Source organism: Erpetoichthys calabaricus, chromosome 1, assembly GCF_900747795.2.
Source record: "Erpetoichthys calabaricus chromosome 1, fErpCal1.3, whole genome shotgun sequence".
Taxonomy (NCBI): Eukaryota; Metazoa; Chordata; class Cladistia; order Polypteriformes; family Polypteridae; genus Erpetoichthys; species Erpetoichthys calabaricus.
The window spans coordinates 298,076,126-298,096,153 of record NC_041394.2 but is presented as its reverse complement, the minus strand read 5'-3'; the positions used below and the strand labels follow the sequence as shown (position 1 = coordinate 298,096,153).

The window sequence follows — 20,028 nt, the reverse complement described above, 5'->3', positions numbered from 1 at the left end:
AAGGTTTACCTAAAAAACAATTTGGACCAAGGAGTTTATCCTTTTGTCATGGTCAGATTAAGGATCAGAGGAGGATAATGACCATCTTAAGTCAACTTACATTGGATGGTCTTCATCTGTATTCTAAAACACAATCATCTACCCATTCTGTCCTGCTTATCCAGTTCATTTGGTGGGGGCGGGTTTAGTCTGAGCCTATCCAGGAAGCATTGGCTATAAGACATGTAAAACTTGCATAAGAAATATCACAGATCAGTCATGCAAAGAAGATGTTAGGAGAGCACCAGCCTGAGATAACACACATGGAAGCACTGTTTTCTTAGGGAGATGAGAGAGTTTCTATATAACCAGAAGACCACAGGTTCACGGCACTTAGCCATAACACCACTTAGTGAATTCTTTGTCTGAGGCGGGCTCCAACCCTCAACACATAGACACACAAATTCATTCGCATTGAGCAGTTTTGTCCATACATATGTGGCATTGACTTTAAATGCAATTTTTTTTATACTGTAGTCATGATGGTATGACATAATGGTCAATGATAAAGGTGGTATGAAGAGTAATACTATATGACTAGATTCAGGTGCAGATCTACCATCATGACATTTTGGGTGTGCACCCAGGGGCTTTAGACAGCAAGGAGACTTTTTACCAATCCAGCCCCCCTCCCCTGGCACAATGAAGTGAGTCTCCACACACCTAATGCCAGAATGGGAAATACTGCAATGCATTGAACTACAGGGTGCCCATACGCTGCATTGTTAAAAGTATGATTCATTCTAAAATAAGGAGCTAAGTAATCCAGGGCTCTGTGAGAGTCTTAATCTGAGGTAGACTAGATTTATGAATCTGCTACATAATGAGTTAAGGCATAGGAAATGCGTTCCATTCTTGAACTAGGATCCCGTAACTCCATAGAAGGCATCTACAGAAAAACATGTTAGATTTGTTTGGATTTAAAAAGGTACAAAATCTTGGTCTCTTGCTACAGGACACTGACTTTGACTCTAAGGTTTGGTTCCTGTCTGTGTAGAGCTTGCAGATTTTTCTCGTGTCCCGATAGGTTTTTCCACCCCATTCAAAACAGCTAATTGGTGACTATGAATTGGACTAGTATGAGTGAGTGTGGAGAGTTGGTTTCTGTATTTCACTGAGCACAATGAGGCCTTCTATGACCCTGACTGTGAAAGAAAATGGATCAGTAAATGGATAGAACAGTTCTATGAACACAAGTGAACAGATATTTTCCTGGTTGGCACAATTTAGAGAAGAGATTTAAGCTCATTTTATCAAGAGTACCAGGAAAAGTACATCACACATATATTTTGTGTTTTTGTGTGTTAATTGCTGCTTAGCCATTAAATGCATGCCAAAAATTATGAGGTTTATTCAGATGAATGGTCACTTTCAGGATAAGATCCTTCTTTGAGCCTGGACATTCCAGGGAAGGATCTACTGTAGCTTCCTACGACCCTATGTTAGATGGAAAATGGATGGATGGATAGATGTATTCTTCACTTTATAACACAGCATATGGACTGACCAGGCCACCAACACAATAACTACAATACTAATTAATAAAACAATCATACCACACATCAGAACATGAATAAAAGTGTAGGCATACCTAACATGGCATTCTCAAACCCACTTAATCCACTTCAAGGTTGTAAGGGGCTGGAGCTTATCGTGGCAGCAATGTTGGTCGGACCTCTTTAAATTTTAATTCAATACCCCTGCTCAACTACCTCTTTATTTAACTCAATGCCAGGTAACTTTCAGTGCTGACTGTCCTAATATAATGACAAAATTCTATGAAATAGAAATACAGTATAATGATTATCCCTACCTATTATTCCAGTTTGCAGTATCTTCACCAATTTATACAAAGAATGCAACATAACAACCCAAGCAATGCATGGATTTAGTTTTTATGTGAGACACCCTCTACCGAGAACTTTTTGTGTGCCAGAAGGAAAGGTGTAGGAAGAGCAATGTTTTCCAACCCTTTTATGTGGTGGCACACTATATGTAACCCAAAAACTCCCAAGGCAGAACATAATTCTACCAACCAAAAACACATTCAATCTCTTAGAAGTGCTATACTGTCTGAATGGGCAGAACAGGGGGTAGCAAAAAAAGCAGCTTGGAGATAGCCATTTGTAGACACAGAACTTAGTGAGTACTTTGGATGCATTTTCCAGCTGGTTCATTCCTTTGCCCATTCATACAGGGGGTCCCTCTCTCCACTGACCTGGAGTCAGAGGCAACTTGTATACCCACTGGCCCTCTGCTCTGCGAGAGTTGCTGGTCAACACACACCCAGGTAAATGGATCCCAGACAAATCTCCTGAATGCTAAAATGCTGTCTAAGTACAGTGTCTGCAAAACAGCTGCTTTTATGTCGGCTTCTCCAGGTAGTCCTATCTTCCTTGGGCAGGTCTCGACCAACTGGGGGCTGTGTCTCTCTCAGGTCAGGACCCAGGGCTACTACACAGTTATTTCCACAGCACACCAGCTGAAAAACACTTGTGTAGAGAATAATTATCAAGTGGTTGATGGTGATGAACAAATGACAATAGTATTTGTGGAGTTTTAGCACAAGTTTTAATGTATGCCCATTTAAGAAATTACGTATTATTTCAATAGTCTTCAGCAATGAATTCAAAGTCAACAGTAATTTCGATCGTTTAGTGTTTACTTTGACACGTCTGTGTGTCATATGCTATTTCAATTTGAGAATTAATACATTGGTCTTGTTTTCTTTTTCCCTTCTTTTCAACTTGCCTTTTAGGAAGGCATTCAAATTCAGGTCGTACTTGCTCAAGTAGTATTTTGTTAAAAGTTCAGATTTAAGGTCATTGCTTAAGTTTAAACTATGCCATTATTTTTTTAATTCCTTTGTGTTGATTCTACATTAATTTTGTGCATTTACTTCATGATTTATGTATTCATTTTATAATTACACGTTTTAATGTAAGTTGCGATTAATTGTGATTAATTACATACATTTATGCGATCAATTAGTTAATTTTTTTTAATTGATTCCCAGCCCTAATCTAAATTATAATAGTTGTTTGGGGGCTGCTGAGGAGTCACGGCTACTGTTGTCTTAAGTAGTTCATAAGTATTGATGTTTTATCTGCATTAGTTCCACCAAATCAAATTAAATTTAACTGACTGTATTTTTGCAAAAAAATATTGTGAATCTATGATGGCATTATGGCCCCTTTGTATTAAGGATATACGAGAGTATGTCAAAGTTAAACAGAACAGTAAGACATCTTTAAAATTTTTATTTTTTGTTTCATTACAGTAGCTAGTGCACAGTACTGAACAGGTCATATAATGTGGTAAAAAGAATTTTCTTCAAATCAATTGAATCTTTCCATTCAGCCTTCTTTCAATTTTACTGATGCCTTGCACCATGAACTAACAGGTGCTGTATCTCTTCCTTCAAGAAACCTCCATTAACTCAGGCCACAAATACAGACCTTTGTCACATCTGTTTATAGACTCAGCGTTATCCTGAATGGCACACATTTACCAGCAGGCACTGTAGCTACTGGAAAAAGATAATGCAGGTCTCTGCAACACTGGACCTACCTTTTAAATGTCTACATATCAAAACAGAACTCATTCAAGTGGCGCTCAAGGAATTTCCATGGTACACTATATTTTTTATGACCATTAACAATAAATCAGGTGCTGTATAGCTGTGTTACTTATATTTTAGCTACAGGTTATAGAGCTAGGTGCAATGCATTTATATTGCCTTTTGTCTTACAATATAAGACCCAAAGCAAACAAAAGGCCATCTGGTGGCACTGGCAATAGTGTGGCTGCCACAGAGCTCTAGTGATTGTGATTCAGTCGTCAGTAAGACACTGTCTTGTGTTTAGGTATCTCACTTTTCCCATATTTACACAGGTTTTCTTCTTTCCTCTTATATTACAAAAAAAGTCATGTTTTCTTAATTGGTAACTGGAAATTATCTGTTTAGGTATATGTAAATGTGGCCTGTGATGAACAGGTACACTTGTCCTACATTGCCATCACATTTTGGAATAGGAGTGCAAGTGTATCCCTGGACGTAAGAACGTGTCCTACTCTGACAGACTAAGAGAATTAAACCTGTTTAGTCTCGAGCAGAGCAGACTGCATGAGGACCTAAACCAGACATACAAAAACCTCAAAGGCATTGATAAAGTAGATCCAGCAACATGCTTTCATCTTAACTCTTTCAGGGCTGATGTCGACTTTTGTCAATATTCAGGGGTATAGGATGGTAATCAGCTGTAAACTGCAACAAAACTCGCCCTTACGTTTTACTTCGACTCTCTTTGCTAGAAGGAAAGTTGCATAGCTTTGTTGATTTAACCTCGATTCCCTAAACGTGCATGAGTAGCAAAGAGCAAACAACCTCTAAAATGGCATCAACATCTGGCAAAAAACCAAAGTGAATGTGCAAAGCGAAATACTTCATGGACATTTTACGTAATTTCGTTGAATAGGACTTTGACTTACCAGACTCCAAGTTTGATGCAAGTGATCTGGAGATGGATATCGAAAACTAAAGTAAGGTACCGGTCCCCAGCTGATCATGGTGCTGAACACTTTCGTGTAGCTGATGCACCTGTAGCAGAGTTCGCCTGGGAGTACCACCACTTATGATAACAAAAGGTACAAACCATATTGCATCAGACTGCGACCGCCACCGCCACCCACTTGCTGTGCAAAGACAGCCAGGCAGCCACCCATGATGCGTTCCTATTGACTGCCTAGGTGCCCCCACGCAGCCACTGCCACCAGACATGCTGAACATGCGCCATCAGCAGCCACAGCACGCAGCAACAGACATTTTATGTTGAATTACCCATCGCTTTGTGTGCTTTGAGTTTTTTGGAAAAAATATTCAGCCCTCAAAGAGTTAAGGATGAATCACACACTCGAGGACATCAGTGGAAATTAAGGGGAAGTGCATTTAAAACTGAGGCCAGGAAAAATTTCTTTACACAAAGAGTTGTGGGACTCTGAAACAAACTACTGAGACATGGAGTTAAAACAGAAGCCTTGACAACCTTTAAGAAGAATGTGGATGAGATATTAGGTCAGCTTAGCTATTAGCTAAACAAATGGGTTTAATGGACTGAATGGTCTCCTCTCATTTGTCAAATTTCTTATGTTCTTATATTCTTCAGATACCCATGATATTGCAATGAAAGAAGTGGCATCAGGAAATGGAAGATTTTTTATGACAACTTTTGTTGGTTTCTCCATTTGTGATTATCAATAGCATGTGCATTATTTAGCAGTGCAGAATTGAAGTAGAATATTTAAGAATGGCCAATTTCGTTCAAGGTCCATTCACACTTACCTTTTATGAAACATACATACTGTGTAACTGATTGATAAACCCTGATAATGCAATGAGTGTGAATGACTGCCTGAATTCTCAACGCATCATGAAGACCGATGTAGTTAAATGGCTGTCTTTTTTAAATAATCATTATATATTTAATAATAACAATAAATCTTTACATTTATATAGCACTTTTCGCACTACTCAAAACACTCTCCATGCAGGGAGGACCTGGGACTCAAACCCATGATCTCCTTACTGTGAGGCACCAGCACTATCACTGCACCACCTTAGCTGACATCTTTATTTAAGGTGACTTGTAGGATCAAATAATATTACAGATATTTGCATAAGTATTTTTATAAACAGGTTCACAGGCAAGTTAAAGCACCCTGTTAAGGGAAGCACAGCCTGTCACAGGCAGGATTTAAAGCAGTAATGTAATGGTTTAAATTCCAATGTTTGCTCCTAAACTTTGTGAATGTTAGGTTTACACACTTGTAAAGATGTTTCCTCCAGGTTGTATGAATGGTCTCAAACAGCTGTTATGAGATTTGGGACTCAAGCACATGTCTGAAGATTTCCTTCGTGTGGTGTATTCTTGTACCATTCAGGCAAAATCTAGTCCCATCATATTTTGATACAGTACTTCACTCATTTTGCATTTGTCTGTTCTGGAAAATCCCTCACAGGTAAACTGTGCATCAAGAAAACTCATTGTTGCATTTTTGTGTCTATTTTATAAGTGGGGTTTAATTTATCCTGCTTTTTCTAGTATGTCTTTGTATTTGTTTATTTATAGTGAAAAAAAAATCCCTGTATCAATCCATCCATCCATTATTAAATCCATTTAATGTAAATTGAATGGGTCTAGAGTCTATTCCAGGAGGACTTGGTGCAAAGCAAGAACCAATGCTGGATCAGGTACCAGTCTATCTCAAGTCACACTCATAAATACACCAGTGTGTGTTTGCAAATTAACCTAACCATCATATCTTTGAGATTTGGGGGAGAAAAATGTCATGCCAAGTGAAAAAAAAAATACAGATATAGAAGAAAAATGCAGAGTTCACATAAACAGGGTTAATGAATTGTAGGACAGGCGCTAACTACTGAAGAACCATTTCACCCATGGTAAAAATGTGTTTTTTTTCCATAATTCAGTACTAAAGAGAGTGAAGATGCAAAAGAAACTGTTTAGAATCTAAAAGAAATGCTTGTAATGTCACAAATCACAAAGATTAAGGGAAAAAGTAAATTTAGCTTGTTTGATTGATGTTCAAATATGTAAAAAAAATGACAATAGTGGGTATTTTCCTCTTATTTAAAACACATTTTATACATATTTTAATGCAAGTACTATATCTTGCTGTAAATTACATTCCCACTCCAGGGGTTTACATGCATTTGATTCTTCAGTCTATGAAAACAGATGAGTGCAGGATTTTACTAATCTATATGTGGCATGCAGGCCCAGCTTATGCTGTAATTGAACATCTACCTCTGAATGTACCAGAGAAATAGCTGATTGATTTGTTCTTTATTCTCCATTTTACTTTCTATTTAGTGTGAAAAATTGTGATTTTATTGGCCATTTCTGAAGAACACAGCTGTCAGAAATTATGCAAAAATTTGAGGACACATACAGTAGTAGCTTAAATAGATACATTAAAAAACATTTCCTGGCAGAGATTCCATGCTGATATACCATGTTTTTAATCAGCACTGTTCCTACAGGAAAGAATTATATTAATCATAATGCAGCTTCAGTGTCAGCTAACCCCAAAAACATCAAAGAAAATATGAAAGAAAACAATACCACTCTTTCAGTTGGTCTCCTGCTTTAGATAATCAAATTTCTAAGTGTTCATTTTATTGTAGAGATAAAAGTCACAAGTCTCCTGGACTTTAAATATTTACTAGGTGTTTGGCCTCTCTTGAACATCTAATCCGGAGACTATTCTTAATGAAAACACAGTAGAATACTGCATGTAGTGTAATACGTTTATTCACTGCTTAGAGTCAAAAAACTGAAATTGTAGCCATAAGAAGCAGGAGTCAATCTGTGGGGAAATTGGACTAAACCAGTAATCATCTGCCAGTGATTGTTCATAAAGTGACCCCTTCCATATAGTCCAGACATTAATTACCTCAAACCGCTGACCTTAAATAAGAAGGCATCTGAAACTGATGCATGTATTATACATGTATTGCATGCTACAAACATCTTGATAGAATTACATCATCAACAAGGTAAAAAAGGAACTATAAGCAATTAATAAAAATACATTTTAAAAGGACAGCAATCAAAACCACCAAACTAGTATAAATTTACAAGTGATTATGACTGGATGAACATGAACTACTGTATATGTAAATGGTACTCAGCACTCATTCCGAATCAAATACAACAAATGTAGAAACCGTCTGCTAGCAACATTAATCCAAAGTAGAACCAAACAAGCTGGACAACAGGCAAACACATTTTTATACAAAAAATGCACGTTAACTTTCAGTACCAGTAATGAACTAAATGACCCAAAAAGAAGGAAAGATTAGAGAGAAACCCCCATTTAAAAATCTGGTTGGCCACAGGTACTATTGTAACAAATTATGTTGCCAAACAACAATTTGGAATTGGCACCTGGAGATGTGGTACACTGTATGGCAGGGTGGGAATCTCTGACTCCAAGTTAAGCCTGTGGAATTCATAATGAGCAGAAAATATTCTTCCATGTAGCCCAATAGTTGATGTATCATAGGGGAAGAAAGTGGAGATAATTAAAAACGTTTGGAAGCACTTCACATAGACCACAGTAGCTATTAGCTAAACAAATGAGTCTGATGGACTGAATGGTCTCCTTTCATTTGTCAAATTTTTTATTTTCTCAATTTGATTTTCTCAATCACATTGAACTGCTTTTTACCAAACTCTAATAATATATTGAACCTGGTGACTTCTAAAAAACATTTTTTGAAAACAATGACCTAGTAAATAGTATTAGAAGTGCAACTACTTTTAACCGGCATATACAGTATATGGGGCATTTGGCAGTCAGATTCTATTTGTAGCAGGATTTTCAAAACTATATGTTCTTATCAACTACAAGTGTACAAAAGAATGATTTAAGACTAAGTGGCATTAAAGATGTGCTTAATGATTCTTTTCAAAGTTGACAACAGCAATGCCCAACAAGAGTCCAGGGGCTTCATGCATAACGCCATGCGTATAATTCACACTAAAACATGGTGTACAGATGCATAAATCTGTGTGTATGCCAACTTCCACGTTTTTCCACTCCATAAATCCCGGTCAGCATGAAAATTAATGCACGTGCACACGCCTGCTGCCACTCCCCAACTCCTCCCAGAATTACACCTCTTTGAATATGCAAATCAATATAAATAGCCCTTAAGCTCAGTGTTCTGTGAAAAGGCAATGGCAAAAGCATGGGGGAAAATAGAAGAATTTCAGCAAATACCAAGTGGAGGCAAGGAAAAACATACTATTTGTTGGTTTAAACAGTGGTATAAACAACAAAAGGAAGTTGATCAAGTGACATAGAGTGTCGGACAAACTCGAAAGTTTAAGTTCACAAAGTCGCAGAGTGCTCGAAATAAAAAAGAAGTTGTCAGATATCAAAGTCCCAGTGAAAAGGTGAGTTGTAGCCCACCGTCTGAGAGTCATATGAAAGCTTATTAGGGTACACAGAAAAGAAAAAAAATTGGGAAACAGTCGGAAAAAAGCTTGAAATTTCAACTTTATTCTCAAAATTTCCACTTTAGTCACGTACTTTATTTTGTCATTAAAGTAGAACATCATAAACTTCATCTTAAAATCGTTTAAATTACTAGTTTCTCAAATACCATTGTAACTAAAGTAGCACATTAAATGCTTTGTTTTGTATGTGTTCTTCTATGTGTTCTATGTGTGTGAATCACTACGTGCTTCTTAAACAGGCTTTCTCTTCCTCCGACAGGACACAGAATCCATTACATTCGTGATATTAATCTATCTCTATTACAGCTATCTCAATAATTTAATATTGAGATGTATACTTGATATCATTTTCATGATGACAGGGGTTAAAGCATGTTATTAAACATGGGAACACGGTGGCACAGTGATAGTGATGAGCTGGCGCCCCGTCCACAGATTGTTCCTGCCTCACGCAAGATGCTTGCTGCGCCGTGCGCGACCTTCAATGAAATAATTTATTGCAGCAGTACTGTTTCTTTCAAATGTACTAACCTCAAATTCATGTCCTTCCTTTTCTTTCTCTAAGTAACCAATTGCCACACAATCAGCTCTGTAATAGATGTTGAGCCATCTGTAAGCTTAGAACGCCGATTCTTCAAAACTTTTAAGGAACATTGAAATATCTTCATAGTACATGTTTAATCATTTTATCCATCTATCCTTCCAGTGTTGCGCCAGCCCCAGCAAGAATACAGCGCAAGGCAGGAACAATCCCTGAACGGAGCACTAGCTCCTTGCTAGCGCTGCGACATTGTGTCCTCACATGTTTAACTATTAACAATATAGATTATTTAAATGATGTTAACATTTTATCTGTATAATGTAATAAACATATTTTGCTGCATTTCATCTTAAAATGATATCGTCATCATATGTAATTTGAAGTGGCTCAGGTTGTGTAATATTATAACTGTATCGCAAGTTATAATATTGATTGCGTTTATAGTTCTTGGGATGAAACTGTTTCTGAACCGTGAGGTCCGTACAGGAAAGACTCTAAAGCGTTTGCCATATGGGAGCAGTTCAAATACACAGCATGGCTGAGGCAGCATGTTCTAAATGCTGTATACCGATAATTCTCTTTCTGATCAGCTACTGTAGAGCTGTGATTCCACACTCAAATACAGTCATATAAATACTCTGAGTGGTGCAGTGAGAGTAATATGGAAAAAGATGATCCGCTGTGGCAACCCCTAACGGGAGCAGCTGAAATAAGGGATTGAGCTAGCGTGAAAATGTGTGTGGCTTTACGCCAAGTTTAGTTTTTATACATCGTGATTTGAGTGTGGAAACGGGAGTAGCAACATTTTTGTGCGTACACACTGTTTATACATGAGGTCCCAGATGTTCAAAATACCTACTTGATAACAAGAACAGTCCCAATCTTTGATTTTAGTTTTCCAGGCTTCCTGATGAGGGAGTGAAAGGCTGAGCACAATAAACTTGGGCCAAAGTATCAGGGAAACAATCATATAATATATACATATATTAAAGAGCTGCTACAGACTCTATGACACAACTCTTAGAAGGAGAAGTTGGAGAGAAGAGAAGCCAGCCTGGAGAAGGAGATTTCACTGCATTATATTTTATAGAATATGATCGGGATTGAGTCTTTAATTTAGAGCCTAACTGGCTGCTGAAAGCGGGCTTCGTCTCATTTATGCTGAGAAACAATTACTTTACTGCTTTTCGTTAACAAACAGAAAAGAAAAAAAAAACATCTTGTAAGATAAGCACATTTCATTATAATTAAAGCAGTTCAAATATTAACATTGCAGTAGGACAAGATCCAATAATTGTTTTTATAAACACCACTTGGAACTAAAATAAAGATACATTTTTGCTTGTATTATTTTTACATTCTTTATCTGTACAAAAAAATACCAGAATTTGAAAAATATGGCAGCTAAAGCAATCACGGTTTAGAGTTCATTTTTGATTGATGGTGTGACTCTTTTGACCTTGTTATTTGTTGCATTTTATAGTGATTTATCTTTTGTGCTTTCTTAAGTAACCCAATGAAAAATTGAATTAAAAGAAATTCTTGTATGATGTGTGTGCTTTTACAGGCACTCAGGTCAATCATTTGTAAATCTAGCGTTTAGGATAGAGATTTAATATACATTGTTGTATTATTATTTAAGAAAATTACAGCAGTTTAAACAGCATTTTCAATCTTTTTACATAGTGAAATATAAATTGAAAATCAATAATCAACAGTAGCTGACAATCCAGCACATCTGTCATGTCATTTGAACTCACCCGCTCGTACAGAAGGAAGAAAATATACCACCAGCATAACATTCAGGTGTGTTCGTAGACTTAGTTAACTGCTTTAAAAGTTGTAACATTTTTAATTTTTGTTTATTACTTCATCAAGGACTTCATTTTTCTTTATTAAAATGTCAGTAATGAGTCATATTTAATAGTAACAGATAATTACAATAACTACTAAATAAAACATGTTTTTTCATAGCTTTTGATGATTGCATGTGCTTAAAAACTGAGCCCATGTAGGGTTTCGGTGGCTACAATAGCTTTCTTAGACAGCACATCCCGACTCCAGTAGGCGCTGCATTGATTGATGTCCTATTGTTAGTTATTGAATATGGAAGCCCTATGGCTAATTGTATCATAATTGCAAAAATTACATCTTGGAAAGAAATATCAGATGGAGAGTTAAACAAGTAAACAATCTAAAACTGCAAACCAAAAATGAGCAGAGGATCGGAAAAGACTAATCAGATGCAAAATCTAAAAGAACAGGCAGGACACTACACTTTAAAGTCACACCGCCAAAACAGAGCCTTCAGAAATACTTGCTCAGCGCAATGCTAGACCACTGATTTCAGCCAATGTTTCATTTTCATTTTCTCTACCCCTCCAGTCATGTGATAACTACATAATTAATGCTGCCCAGCAATAGCACGTAATGGGCATGGACACTGGTAGATAGCATGTCAGACTCTTACCTGATAATGATCCAAACGCACGTTTCTCTAATACAAAACTACCCAATGCACTATCACAAGTTCTATGTATTATTTTAGACAAATATTTATTATTTGTTTGCTGCTCCTACTGGCCCCTTTTGGGCCGTCATATAGTTTATTTCAATTAAAAAGTGAAGCTACAACTTTTCCCAAAAAATGAAGTAATGCCAAGTCATATCATTTGTCCCTTACTAGGAAACCTAGATTTTTTTTTTTGTGTAAACATAAAAATCCAAACAAAAACAGTCAAACTCTGCTGTATATAACATGCATTACAAGCATGCCAGTCTTCTGTAACGAGCTTTACATAAAAATATGCTGTTTGTCAACTTACATAATCTAGTATGCGGATGTCCTCCTTTCCTTTACAGGATCACTAGAGTTGATTTAGTTGATCTGGGCTAAGTGGATGACGCCTTCCTTCCTTCAGAACTCCAAATGCATTCTTCCTGAAGCCCTGCACTTGGTGAAAGAGAATGCAGACCATGAGTATTGGTGTCAGAATTTCCAGTTTTCTTTCATAATACACAATTCATAATCCGGGGATGCTTTTAACATGAAATACATTTAAGTCTTCTTGCAATGAACATTATCCAAATATTTCTGGAATAACAAACAGCAAACATTACACAAGATAGTGTTCCCCAAAAACACAGAAGGGCGGTGAGTGCAAGGCCCAGAGTCCCATCCAAGTGCTTAGGGTATACTGTACCTGATCTCGATTACAGTAGATTATCCATCCATCCATCCATCCATCCATCCATCCATCCATCCATTGTCTCCCGCTTATCCGAGGTCGGGTTGCGGGGGCAGCAGCTTGAGCAGAGATGTCCAGACTTCCCTCTCCCCGGCCACTTCTTCTAGCTCTTCCGGGAGAATCCCAAGGCGTTCCCAGGCCAGTCGAGAGACATAGTCCCTCCAGCGTGTCCTGGGTCTTCCCCGGGGCCTCCTCCCGGTTAGACGTGCCCGGAACACCTCACCAGGGAGGCGTCCAGGAGGCATCCTGATCAGATGCCCAAGCCACCTCATCTGACTCCTCTCGATGCAGAGGAGCAGCGGCTCTACTCTGAGCCCCTCCCGGATGACTGAGCTTCTCACCCTATCTTTAAGGGAAAGCCCAGACACCCTGTGGAGGAAACTCATTTCAGCCGCTTGTATTCGCGATCTCGTTCTTTCGGTCACTACCCATAGCTCATGACCATAGGTGAGGGTAGGAACATAGATCGACTGGTAAATTGAGAGCTTCGCCTTGCGGCTCAGCTCCTTTTTCACCACGACAGACCGATGCAGCGCCCGCATTACTGCGGATGCCGCACCGATCCACCTGTCGATCTCACGCTCCATTCTTCCCTCACTCGTGAACAAGACCCCGAGATACTTGAACTCCTCCACTTGGGGCAGGATCTCGCTACCAACCCTGAGAGTACAGGGTTGATTAGCAATACAAGCATACAGTAGATTAGCAATACAAAAGTACACCGCGTAAAGGAAGTTATGACATTCACTGCTTTAGAAGATTACTCTGTATGCCTAGTATAAACCAAAGAAGTTCTGCACTAATTAAGTAGATGCATAACATAAAATATTTGCATATCAATATCTAGAGGAGTGTTTCAGTTTATGGTTTCAGCTTAATGTGGTTCCACAGATTAGAACGAGCATGTAAAAAAACACTATATGTTTATTTTTGATTAAATTTCAATTAATTTTCATTTAGTGACTTCCATTTTTTACTTACACAGAAGGCAAACTAGTTTTGTCATAGGTGAACATGTAGAAGATGTCACTAACAGTGAAGAACAGTATGGCTACTGCATAGTGTAGACCTTGTCACCATTTTCAATCATTTTATGCTTTCATGTGCACACATCACTGAATATAACCAGTAGAACGCTTTTTTACAGGAAACCACTCTTGTAATTCCCAGTGTCTTAGATATTTGTCTCAGCTGAAATGTCTTAGGAGGTATAACTGCTAGGAAGGGGAGGTGACAATCTGAGCAATCCCTCAGGAGGGACAGCATGTCTTCAGCGATGAGTCAGATGTCAGCTAGTGGCGGCTTTTCATGCCATCATTATATTTATGTGTTTTGGTATTTAAAGTATAGTAGTATTACTTCAGTGCTATTTTATTAATAGGTCTGAAATGTTTTTTTCTGTAAAATAAGACGTAGAACATTTTTATTTTGCCAAATTATTCACATTTCCAATGCAACCTCCAACTTATATTACACACAAAAATCAGGTAATGAATATTTATAGGAATTGAACATGCTCATAACATGAGGCTTGCCTGTACTGTATTTCGGCATGGGAATAAAAGTATACAAATTTGAAGTGTAATATAAACTGGTAGGTGACTGTACGAAAGAATATTTAAATCTATAGCCTTCAATGAAAAACATGTTCTGTCGCATGCAGTTAGCCAAAATTATAAAATGATTCTAAGAGCCTGCCAGTAGCTCTCATTAGCAGGAGAATTTCACAGCTGCAAACCCCTACATTGAGTTAATGCTAATAAAGGAGTGTAAAAGCAAATAAGACTTAGGAAAGCAATATGCGTGCTCAACACCTGATATGCATGACTGAATAGCAAATTCACTTATCAAATATGAACAATTCAATTGTGTGGTCACAATTTACTGTACTACAGCATTATATACTGTCACCCTATCTGTGAAACAGATATAATTCTCAGAACTCTTTCGACATGAATCTGCTATACCTTGGGATGAAATGCCAACTTTTTTGCCATTCACACTATATCCAGAAGGATAGAAATGCTTTTTGCACATATTGTTTTAGTAGCATTACAAATGCAAGACTAAATCACTAAAAGGGAATAAATATAAACAGCCTGAGTTGGATTAACTAGGGCATTTTAACTGATTTTAACACAGAATGCTGAACACAAATATTGAACTTCAGAAGTTAACAGCAAAAGGACTTTCTTCAGAGGTACAACAAAAGTAGGAAAGATATTTAAGAAAGTACAGGAAAGTAGGTTGAAGAGGAATGGGCATGTAATGAGGAGTGACAATGAATATGTGAGCAAAAGAGTGATGGGAATGGAAGTACAGGGGAAGAGAAAATGAGGGAGACCAAAGTGGAGGTGGATAGATAAACTAAAATCTTCTTCTTCTTTCATCTTTTTCAATATCTTCCTGTCCTCTACATCTTGCCCTGTTTCACCCACCATCTGCATGTCTTCACTCACCACATCCATAAACCTCTTCTTAGGCCTTCCTCTTTTCCTCATGCCTGGCAGCTCTATCCTTAACATCCTTTTCCCAATATACCCAGCATCTCTCCTTTGCACATGTCCAAACCAACGCAATCTCACCTCTCTGACTGTCTCCCAATTATAATTAATTCTTTGCATTTATATAGCGCTTTTCTCACTACTCAAAGTGCTCAGTAATTGCAGGTTAAGGGCCTTGCTCAAGGGCCCAACAGAGCAGAGTCCCTTTTGGCATTTACGGGATTCGAACCGGCAACCTTCCGATTGCCAGTGCAGATCCCTAGCCTTAGAGCCACCACTCTGCCTCCAACCTGAGTTGATCCTCTAATGTACTCATTTCTAATCCTGTCCATCCTTGTCACACCCAATGCAAATCTTAACATCTTTAACTCTGCCACCCCCTACTCTGTCACCTGTTTTTTAGTCAGTGCCACCGTCTCCAACCCATATATATCATAGCTGGTCTCACTACCATCCTGTAGACCTCTCCTTTCACTCTTGTTGATACACGCCTGTCACAAATCACTCCTGATGCTCTCCTCCACCCACTCCACCTAGCCTGCACTCTCTTCTTCACCTCTCTTACTCTGAATTATTGATCTCAGGCATTTAAACTCATCCACCTTTTCCAAATCTACTCCCTGCTTCCTCACCACTACTCTGATCTCCCTCTCATTTACACACATGTATTCTGTCTAGTTTCTACTGACTTTCATTCCTCTCCTCTCTAGAGCACATCTCCACCCCTTGAAGTCTCCACAACCTGCTCCCTACTCTTGCTACAGATCACAATGTCATCAGCAAATATCATAGTCCATTGGGCCTCCTGTCTGATCTCATCTGTCAACCTGTCCATTACCATTGCAAATAAGAAAGAGCTCAGAACCAACCATGATGTAATCCCACCTCCACCTTGAATGCATCTGTCACTCCTACAGCAGACCAAATCACTGTCACACTTTCCTTGTACATATCCCATACAACTCTTACACACTTTTCTCCCACTCCCAACTTCCTCATACAATACAACTCTTCTCTAGTGCTTTCACCAGGTCCTCAAAAACACAATGCCACTCCTTCAGGCCTTCCCAATACTTCTCCATCAACATCCTCAGAGTAAACATCACATGTGCGGTGCTTTGTCCTGGCATGAAACCATACTGCTTCTTGCTAATCATCGACTTCCTTCTTAACCTAGCTCCCACTACTCTTTCCCATAACTTCATTGTGTGGCTCATCAATTTTATCCCTCTGAAGTTACTATAGCTCTACACATCCCATTCATTCTTAAAAATCAGTACCAGTATATTGCATTAAACAATCTGGTTAAAAACTCCACTGCCATCTCTCCTAAACACTTCCGTGCTTCCACAAGTATGTCATCTGGACCAACGGCTTTTCCATTCTTCATCCTCTTGATAGCTGTCCTTACTTCCTCCTTGCTAATCCGCTGCACTTCCTAATTCACTATCTCCACATCATCCAACCTTCTCTCTCTCTCTCTTTCTTATTCTCTTCATTCATCAGCCTCTCAAAGTACTCTATCTGCTCAACACATTCTCTTCACTTGTGAGTATGTTTCCATCTTTATCCTTTATCATCCTAACCTGCCGCACATCTTACCTGCTGCACATCTTTCCCTTCATAATCATCACTCTATCTGACACTCTTTTCACCTCCAAAACACGCTCGTTTTTACATTCCCTGTGACTGGGTAAACTAAACTAAAATAAGATCTGAAATAAAAGGGCTTGAATGGTGAGGAGCAGAAGGACCAAGGTAAAAGGTTGATCAAGCACATTGACCCACACAGAAGTGGGAACAGATGAAGAGGAAGAAGAAGAAAATCAAGAAGAAATGCCCAAAACCAAAGGTCAACAGAAGGCAAAACATAATTAATTATAATGTCTGTCTGGTCCTTATGGCACTGCTGTCTTGTGGGAACAGCCAGACATACACATGGTAAGGAATGGTCAACCTTTACCTCTCCTGGCAGAAGGCTGCCATGCATACTGTTTCTTTCAGGTGAATGCCAGAATCTGCTTTTTTGGTCAAAGGCCACCCTCACCTTCACATCCTGGTGGCAGCTTTGTGTTTTTGCACCTCTAACCCCTAGATATTTTCAAAAAAGCAATAGTCCCTGGTTCTACCATACATCAGAATATTCATAAACATAACAGGGACCAAACAAAGTCTACCATGCTTACATGGCTTCATACGCTTCTTCCTTCTGCCATGTGCTTTTATTGGTAGAAAGTGGGGTATTGTCCACTAATTTTACACATCATCAGAGTGGGACATACACTATAGCATAAAGAATAAAGTAGAAAGAGCAAGAGCTTGTAGCATTGAAACTAAATGATGCACTAACATCAATGGCTCATAAGCCAATGAACGAATATTCAAGGAGTTGCAGTGCAAACCAGAAGGCTGTGCTTCAATCAAGACCTCTTACTTATAGTGAAACCGCTCATAAAGTTCCCTAAAGTCACGTATAACAAAGCATCACTGTAAAATTTATACCACAATTCATATATAGAGTGATTGTAATAACTTTTGCAATAAAAGGCTGAGCACAAAATGAAAAATGGCTTGTATGATATTGCAGCTAACATGTAAGTTCTTTGATGCCAAGCTGGACTATACCAGGCATGGCCAATTGGGAAGAGACATGGGAAGTGCTAGAAGAAGCAGAGAAAGTTAATTGAGAAAGAGAGGCCTGGACTATCCATTTCGGATAAGTGGAGTGTAAATTTAAAGAAACATATTTATCAAGTAGCGAGTTAGTAACACTTTGGGACCTTCAAATCTGTCCTTGACAAATTTTGCTAAGTTATGTTAATGGGAACTAATAGACAATGTTGTGTTAAAGTGCCTGCTTGTGTCAAAATTGTTCTTATTCTGTTGAGATTTCAAAAAGGCCTGTGCCATGATCTAAAAGAAGAAATCTACAGTTAGCAAGTAAAACAGTTTTAGAATGTTGGTTGCGTTTCCTTCTTTAAATATTTAGCTTTGGGTAAATCATTATTTGTTGTGAGGGGAGTCTGTTTTAGAGAATAATCATTGCAATGTACAGTATATTGGGCTTTTGTAGTAACAGTTGCTGCAGCAGATTTATCTCTGTTTCCATAGTAACATTATTTTAATGGTATTCTTTTCTTTAAAAACCCAAAGCATCTATGTGATCAATCTTTAACTAAATAACAACACAACTATTACTGCTCACCCAGTACATTAGCTCTAAAGATGCATTAAGAGACAATTTCTGAATCAAAGCCTGAGGAAAGATTGAGCATTTGCTTATAAACTGTAATAGCTTTTTGTATTAACTTGGCTTTAGGTGGAAGAGTCACACTTTCAGAGCAAAGCCAGAGCTGTAAAGGTTCAAATAAGCATAAGTGCCTCTGAGAGTCATGCAGGAGATCACTTAGGGTATGAGACACTTTAACTCAAAGAAATCAAATGATTCAGCATTCTCACAGTGAGACCAATCATAAAATTGCTTCATAAAAGCGACAAATAAAAATTATAGCTCCTAAATTAAAAAAAACAAAACACATTCTCCCTTTTAGTATATAATAATACACATTTTCTGACACTAAATGAGACAAGGTCTTCCATTTCAGTGTGGTGCTACCATCAGTACCAGCTCACTATATTTAAAATAACAACACAAGATGCCAACATTTAGTATACAGTATACATTCAGGGTACAGTATTCACAATGACAGAGGAAGGCACAAGCATAAATAGAAGAACAAATCTTTAAACAAAAAATAGAGTGCTGTATGAAGCTGATGCTTGTTAAAAATGGATTCATCATCCAGTGAACAAGGATTACTGTTAGTCCTGAGTGAATTGTCTACTGCAAACGTCTCAGTGGTTTTCCTTGGACTGGTAAATATGAAATTACAAGTGAATAATAGAGATATTGTATGTGCTTAGTTTTCATGGTAAAACAACTTGCCGTTCTGAACCAGGGTGTAGTGAATTCCTTCTATAAGCTGTTAAGCCACATGCTCATCTCAAAATACTGTAACTGATATTTGACAGTGAAATAAATCTAAAGAAGTAGCAAGATATATTTTGGGTCTTTTTGTTTGTTATAAAATACTCCTGTTTGCAGGTCTTAGTAATGGGAATGAAAATTTTCTCCACCTAGTTATTCGCTACTTATGTATACAAACTAAATAAATAAGCTTATATCAGCCTAATTACAGTAATTGTTTCACTAAAATTGTAGAACATTACAAGAATCAAATGAAGTAAACTTTAATAAAAAATTACAGTGTCTATAAAGTATTCTGGTATTTGAATTATAGTTTAAAATTTGTTACATTAAAAATAAGTCAATGAATATTAACCAAGTTTTGACATTAGCTGTTGTCTGGAAATATTGTTCAAATGTTACACCATCCAACTGTACATATTCTACTATTTCCACAACACACATATCATTGCCACTACTTAGGAAATTAAATTTACACTTCAAGATAAGAGAACCAACATCCTATTATCAAACCTACTTGAATCAGTTATGGGTCAGAGGAGAAGAGCAAATTTCAACAACCCTGGTCAAAATACAGAAACCACTACAAGCATACACACTCATATGGAGCTAATTTAGAAATGCCTATAACCTAATAAGTACGTCTTTAGGATGTTGAAGG

The 20,028-nt window shown here is 37.9% G+C and overlaps 1 protein-coding gene across 8 annotated transcripts in view; it reads right to left on the bottom strand.

Annotated features, from left to right (window-relative positions):
* Positions 1–20,028, bottom strand: part of syt1a (synaptotagmin Ia) — a 1,226,547-nt gene that overhangs the window by 339,869 nt on the left and 866,650 nt on the right. For 6 of the 8 annotated variants that reach the window (XM_028817071.2, XM_028817013.2, XM_028817016.2 and 3 more), the window contains one exon: positions 12,453–12,575. The gene's annotated coding sequence lies outside the window, so the exon portion shown is untranslated. Of the gene's footprint in view, positions 1–12,452; positions 12,581–20,028 lie in introns of all 8 variants that reach the window. The other 2 variants (XM_028817014.2, XM_028817053.2) reach the window with 1 other exon arrangement.